This window comes from Eumetopias jubatus, unplaced genomic scaffold (genome assembly GCF_037043125.1).
Source record: "Eumetopias jubatus isolate StellerSeaLion01/CBP00866 unplaced genomic scaffold, mEumJub1_p1.0 scaffold_4, whole genome shotgun sequence".
Classification (NCBI taxonomy): domain Eukaryota; kingdom Metazoa; phylum Chordata; class Mammalia; order Carnivora; family Otariidae; genus Eumetopias; species Eumetopias jubatus.
In genome coordinates, this window is record NW_028274810.1 from 176,194,924 (window position 1) to 176,202,560 (window position 7,637).

The window sequence follows — 7,637 nt, forward strand, 5'->3', positions numbered from 1 at the left end:
AGGAACCTTAAGTGCATATTACTAAGTGAAAGAATGCAATCTGATAAGGCTACATGCTGTATGATTCCAACGCTATGACTATCTGCAAAAGGCAAAACTATGGAGACAACAAAAAGATCAGTGGTTCCTGTGGTAGGGAGGAAGAGATGAATAGGCAGAGCACAGTGGACTTTTAGGGTATAAATACTCTATATGACATTATAATAATGAATGTATGTCATTGTACATTTGTCCAAACCCATAGAATGTACTACATCAAGAGTGAACCCTAAGGTAAACTACTGACCTTGGGTGATGATGATGTGTCAATGTAGATTTATCCTTAGTAAAAAAAAAAATGCACCATGATAATATGATAACGTGTGGGGGGTAGGGGGTATATGGAAAATCTTTATACTCCCCCCTCAATTTTGTTGTAAATCTAAAAACTGCTCCAAACACTAAAAAATAAATAAAATATTTTAAAAAATCAAATACATAAAATGTACCACTTGAACCATTTTTAAGCATACAGTTCAATGGCATTAAGTATTTCACACTGCTGTGCAAATATCATCACTGTCTATCTCCAGAACTTTTTCATCTTCCCAAACTGAAACTCTGGACCCATTAAATAATAATTTCACATTCCCTTCTCTCCTCCCAGCCTGTGGTTACCCCCATTCTACTTTTATATCTATGAATGTGACTACTCTAAGTACCTCATGTCAGTCAAGTCATATAGTATTTGTCCTTTTGTGTCTGGGTTGTTTCATCTAACACAACGTTTTCAAGGTTCATCCTTATTATAGCATGTGTCAGGACTTCATTTTTTAAAGGACTATTTCACAGTATTCCACTGTACGGATATGCCACAATTTTGTTCATCTGTTCATCTGTCAGTGGACATTTGGGTTTTTCCCCTCTTTGGGCTATTGTGAAGAATGCTGCTATGAACATACGAACCTTAAGATCTCACTTTTCATTTTTTTTGGTATACTCCCAGAAGTGCAACTGCTCTATGCCAATTCCAAGTTTATGTTTTTTTTGAGGAACTGTCATATTGTTTTCCAAAGCAGCTGTCCCATTTTACATGCCCACAAGAGTTCCAAACTCCAAAAAGAGTTCCAACATGTTTTGGACCACATTGAATGAAATGTAAATATTAATTTGTCAAAAGAAGTGCAGGCCTTGCCAGAACACAACTTCGACTCTCAAAGCTGTAAGGAGGTTGACAGTAAGTATGTCTTTAGATGCTGGGAGAAATGGGAGGTAGGCGTGGGACAGGGATTCACCTGGAGAGGGTCCTGATACACCTAGGTTCACTCTTTGATACTGAGACAGGTTGAACAGTTAGTCATCTTCTAGATGGAAATGGCCTTAGAGACCACATTCTTTTCAGGCTCCCATGAATTGCAGGGACTTCAATAGCCTGGTAACTAAGCCTGACCTGCTTCCTCTTCCTAGATAGACCTCAACTAGTTTTTGTGTGTGTGTTTGATCCTGGTGGGACCCAGGGCTATGCCAATCACATATTTAGCTGTAGTGTTCATGCAGACACCAAATTTCAACCTCTGCTTCCTAATCACACCTTTCTTAGAATTTTCTCTTTTCCTCAACTGTACCTAGATTTTATATTTAGAACCACCTTTATCCACTAAATGTATCCAGATATCTACCAGTTGAACGAATTGCAGTCTGTCTTCTCTACCACCCATGTGCAATTCTAATCTTTATCTGTCTGGTTAGGTTTTTGCCCAAACCTAGGCTTTAACTTTGCTGAATCCATCTCCCACTCTAATTTCAGCTATCTCAACTCCTTGCCTCTCTAAAGGAGAGAAGCTTGCTCCAACACTCCATACTGGAATAAAGTATTTTTTTAAAAGTCCCATTGCAGGACGCCTGGGTGGCTTATTTGGTTAAGTGTTGACTCTTGGTTTTGGCTCAGGTCATGATCTCGGGGTCCTGGGATTGAGCCCCATGTCAGGCTCTATGCTCAGTGAGAAGTCTGCTTGGGGATTCTCTCTCTCTCTCCCTCTGCCCCTCCCCCGGCTCTCTCTCTCTCTCTCTCTCCCTCTCGAGTAAATAAATGAATCTTTTTAAAAATCCCATTGCTAGGGGCGCCTGGGTGGCTCAGTCATTAAGCATCTGCCTTCAGCTCTGGTCATGATCCAAGGGTCCTGGGATCGAGCCCCGCATCAGGCTCCCTGCTCCGCAGGAAGTCTGCTTCTCCCTCTCCCACTCCCCCTGCTTGTGTTCCCTCTCTCACTGTGTCTCTCTCTGTCAAATAAATAAATAAAATCTTAAGAAAAAAAATCCCATTGCTATACTTCCGCATGAAGACACATGGTCCTACAGGTTATCTGGGGAGACTAACTACCTTGTGTACTACCACCTTGTGCACACAGCTTGAGTTGCACAATTAAGTATGACAGAAGAAATACAATGATGTATTTTGAGAAATAAAAATGAGATATAATGAGAAAGAGTTTAAGGCTCAGGAAATACTTAGACTCCCTCTTTGTCCATATGGAGTTACTTATCAAATGATTACTACTAGAATTAGATACTCTAGGTCAGGTGTGTTTGAATAATAACCTGTTCAAGGATTATGCAGCCAGTTAAGTAGAAGAGAACATCACTTCAGCTAAACTAAAACTGAAAATCTGAAAACAGAGATTTTATCTGAAACCTGGTATAAAAAAGACACTTCTTGTCCCTGTTGAATGGGACAGATAGGCTTTGGCTCATATTCTTTAGTCAGTTCTACTTCTTGGGTGAGCAATGAGTAGATCAAATTATTTTTCTTGTACTGGAATACAATCATCATGCTTAATCCTTTCCAGACTAATATCCTCCAACTGTTTCAACAGTTTCTCATATGACATGGTTTTCAGTCTCCTCAGGTGAGGAAAATGGCATTTATTAGGGTCTGTCTTAAAGCTCACAGCTCAAAAGCAAGGTGGATGCTCCAGATGAGGACACTGCTCAGTGAAGAGTTTTGTTAATCTCAGCATTGCATGGCTGTAGAGCAAGCTAAGATTGTGTTGGCTATTTTTAGGAGCCAGAGACACAAGTGGCTCCCATAAAAACTGCAAGCAACGATGAGAAACCGAAACCACTGACCATTTGTACATTAATGTTGTTAAATATATATTGCCCCCTCCAGTGCCAGATAGATGGATAGACAGATGATAGAAATCATCTCATCTGTTTCTATCAGGCAAGCCAACAGAAACATTCTCAATTTTGGTAATGTCACTAAATTTATCTATAATGCCTAAAAGACCATGTCATCTACAAACCTGATAAGCAGGCTTTCTGGGATTAGTAACCCTAGAAAAAGAGAGAACATCATTTAAGTCAGATGACTTGTTTTTAGTGAACCCATGAAGTGCCCTAGTGATCACTACATTCTTTTCAAAATACTCACCTTATGCTCCCTGTTTATTAGCCTTCACTGGAGATTAATAGTATAATAATCTATAGTTGCTTGAGTTTATCTTCTCCCCAATTTTAGAAATAAGGATCAAGATTGCTTATCTCTGACAACCTAGTATGTTCCTAGGCAAAATGACTGTGAAATATATGTATGTATGTGTGTATATATATATATATATATATATTTATATTTATATTTATATACTGACAGTGAATCTAAGATCATATCTTCAAACTCTTTTTAAGACCTAACAATTCTTCTATTTGAGATTTGACTTATTTAAACAACTAAGTACTTTCTCACTGTCTGATCTTTTATGTGAATGATGAAGTCTCTTCCTTCCTAAAGTTCATTCTCTTATTTAGACAAAATGGAAGCAATGAAGAATAAGTAGTTCTTGCTTTCTCATTGTAATTTTGTAACTTATGCTTATCTATCCTGGAAATGAGCCTATCACATCTTTCTTGTTATCCTTGCTCCAATTATCTTTGCAAAAATATTTCTTAAAATTTTTAACATTTTTCAAAACAACATCCCATTTAAGGTCTTAGACTTTCTGGCATTATTTTTAAATGTTTATTCTTTTTTCAGAATCCTTACTTAGTTATGCACCTTTTCTGTCCTCTTTCTATGTGCATCTCCTTTCAAAAGGTTGATTTATTATGTATCTACTTATATTCCCACAGAAATGTTTACTTTTTCATCTGCATTAGGATCATTTGTAATTGTATAGTCAGGATTTGCTTTTGAAAGTCTTTTATCCATTCTTAGATACTCTCTCTTTTCAGAATCTTTGAACATGGAAATGAATCTTTCTTCTAAACTTTTCTGATATCTTCTTTAGAAAAGGCAAGATTCGTATCTGGAGATACCCAACATTTTCTTTTCTCTCCACTATGACTTCTAAGTTAACAGAATCATGGGCTCCTGAGGTTCCTACAGATCTAAAGCACCAATATATTTTCCTCTTTGGATAAAATTAATTAAACAGAAGCTCCTATATTCCTTCATAGAAATGTCATTTTAAGGTAGATAGGACAGAGACAATCCAAGTACTCTGCTTTTAGTGAACTGAACTTACAGTAGATGTCTTCACATTAAAGCCTCAATTACTATTCTATCCTCCAGAAGCAATTTACAGTTTGTAATGGAAAACATCACTTGTAACTCTATCTATCCAAAGCAGGTGTTTGAACTGGATCTTTGAGAATGTATGCCATTGTCACCTTTCTAAATGTCCCCAGATCCCCTATTGTATACTATCATTCATTACTAGAATTTTTAGTTTGACCAAAATATATGAAAACTGGGATGTTCTAGCATTCATTTGCTTGTAGAATAAAACTGCTGAGAAGTTACTGTGCCCATTTCAAATCACAATCTGAATCATGTGATAGTCACTGAATTATTGTACCCTGTGGTTTCTCTGAATCATGGAGAGCCCAGCTCAAGTCATACGGTCTGCAGTGGCCTTGATTCCTGAATGAACTGCTAATGTAGCATAACATGACGTAGATCCATCTTTCTGGTGGCATGTGGAGCCCAGCCCCATAACATCAAAGCAGAAACCTCTGGCAGACCCAGCAATAGCCAAATCTTACCAATTCCTTACCTTCTGAAGCAAAATTGGAGAACTAATCATCCCCTTCACACAAGACTCATTCATTTATTCTGCATGTGGATGATTTTTTAAAGCCTTTGAAATGTACATGTGATTATTTCCAAGATCATTTTAATGCAAGAAAATAAAACTCATTAACAGATACATAAGTTTTAAAAATTATTGAAATTTCATATTTTATAGCCTACACAGTACATGACACAATTCCAAATTTCTTAGTTTTAACAGTGGCTCACTGCCTATTTAGCATGCTGGAAAACTGACTCCAGTCAACACAGACAGTCAACTGAGTGGCAGGATAAAAATATAGCAATTAGAAACTATAAAGTACCTATTAGATCATGCAGTTCACCCTTTCCCATTGCCAATTCATAAAGAAAAGCAAAATATAGAGTAGAGAAAATACAATGCACCATTCTCTACTAAAAGCCTATGTATAAATATTAAACTCTCTAGTTGAAAAAAAAATTCAAAGCAGACGGCAATCTAATGTTCTCATTTTAAAATGCCATTTAATAATGGTTCTTCCCCCTAGTGTATAGAACTTTGAAATACCACAAACATGAATATTGTTGTGATGACAGTAATTCAAAATATAGATATCTAGAAACATGGTGCATATTTACGTGCTTATGTATAATACATACACATGATGAACATTAGTACAAAATGTGCTTATATACAGTATATTTGCCATTTACACCAACTGTTCTAAATGGGAGTCACAGAGACTGGACTATTTGATATTTACTGTTCCTCACCTCAAACTCACCTCAAAAAGTGCTTTATTTATTTGGTTTTCAGAACAGTCCATCAAGATCAAGCTCAAGGATTATGATGCCCCAGAAGCCATTACAACACCCTCTACCCACCAGCTTGGCTGTCAAATGTATTTCTGAATCTCAACAATCAATCCATACTTCCATGTCAAAATGAAAGGTCTTTTCAAGTTTCTTTTTTTCTTATCCTAAACTTGTTGATATATTCCCTAATATTAGTAGCATTAACTTCAAAAATAATAAGCAACACTTGAGTAGTCATTATACATTGACCATAATGACTACCATCTCATCTATGAAAAGTCAAAACGTGGTCTCTATACTGCAGCAATTTTGCATTCATTTCAAAAGGCTAGTTCCTATAAGCAGCACACTAAGTATGCTTTTTAAACTTTTGCTAAACAAGGGAATGTTCAATGTGCCAAAAGAATAATAATAGAAGTTTCATGAAAAGATTTTAAAAAGGATCCATGGAAAATCACCAATCCACAAAGGTTATACAGTAAGAGAGGGAAAAAGTAACAATAAAACTATGAAACAGCCAGAAAGCAATTAAGAAAATGACATTAGTAAATCCTTACATATCTATAATAACTTTAAATGTAAATGGAATGAATTACCCAATCAAAAGTCACAGAGTGGCTGGAGAGATTTGAAAAACAAGCAAACAACAACAACAACAAAAATAAGACCCAACTATATGTTGCCTAAAAGAGACTGACTTCAGCTTTAAGGACACATCTAGGCCCAGACTGACAGAATGGAAAAAGATACTCCATGCAAGTGGAAACCCAAAGAAATTAGGGGTAGCTGTACCTGTACCAGATAAAATAAACTAAACCAACAATGGTAACACAAAAAAGAAGGTCATTATATAATGCTAAAGGGGTCATCAGGAAGATATAATAATTGTACATATATACACAACCAATGTTGGAGCACCTAAATATGTTACACAAGTACTAATAGAAATAGGAGATGGGTGTTCCGGTGGCTCAGTTGGTTGACTGTCCCACTCTTGATTTCAGCTCAGGTTGTGATCTCGTGGCTCATGAGATTGAGCCCTGAGTCACGCTCTGCATTCAGCGGGAGTTTGCTTGAAGATTCTCTTCCTCTTCCCCTCCCCCAACTCGTGTGCACGCATTTGCACTCTCTCTCTAAAATAAATAAATAAATCTTAAAAAAAGAAAAAGAAATGGGAGAAACAGACAACAACATGATAATAGTAAGGAATTTCAATAACACCTTTCAGCATTAGACATAATCACTCAGACAGAAAAGCAAAACAACAACATTGGACAAAGCTGGAGTAATTGTACTATCTGATTTCCTTTTTTAAAAAAATATGGAACGCTTCATGAATTTGCATGTCATCTTTGCGCATGGGTCATGCTAATTTCTGTATTGTTCCAATTTTAGTATATGTGCTGCCAAAGCAAGCACTACACTTCCAGATTGCAAACTGTCTACAAAGCTATAGTAATCAAAACCAGTGTGGTACTGGCATAAAATCAGGCAGAGACCAATGGAACAGAATCAAGAGCTCAGAAATAAATTCTCACATATACAGTCAACTAATATTTAACAGGGAAGCCAAGAATACTTAATGCGGGAAGGCTAGTCTCTTCAATAAATGGTGGTGGGAAAACTGGATAATTATATGCAAAGGAATGAAATTAGACCCTGATCTTACAACAATTACAAAAATTAACACAAAATAGATTAAAGACTTAAACATGACACTTGAAACCATATAACTCCTAGAAGTAAACACAAGGAGGGAAAAAGCCCCTTGACATTGATCTTGGCAGTATTT

The 7,637-nt window shown here is 36.6% G+C and overlaps 1 non-coding gene across 1 annotated transcript; it reads right to left on the reverse strand.

Annotated features, from left to right (window-relative positions):
• Positions 1–7,160: 7,160 nt before the first annotated feature.
• On the reverse strand, positions 7,161–7,264 carry LOC114216870 (U6 spliceosomal RNA). Its single transcript, XR_003610851.2, has one exon. It is a non-coding gene; the product is annotated as a U6 spliceosomal RNA (small nuclear RNA).
• Between the last annotated feature and the right edge of the window lie 373 nt (positions 7,265–7,637).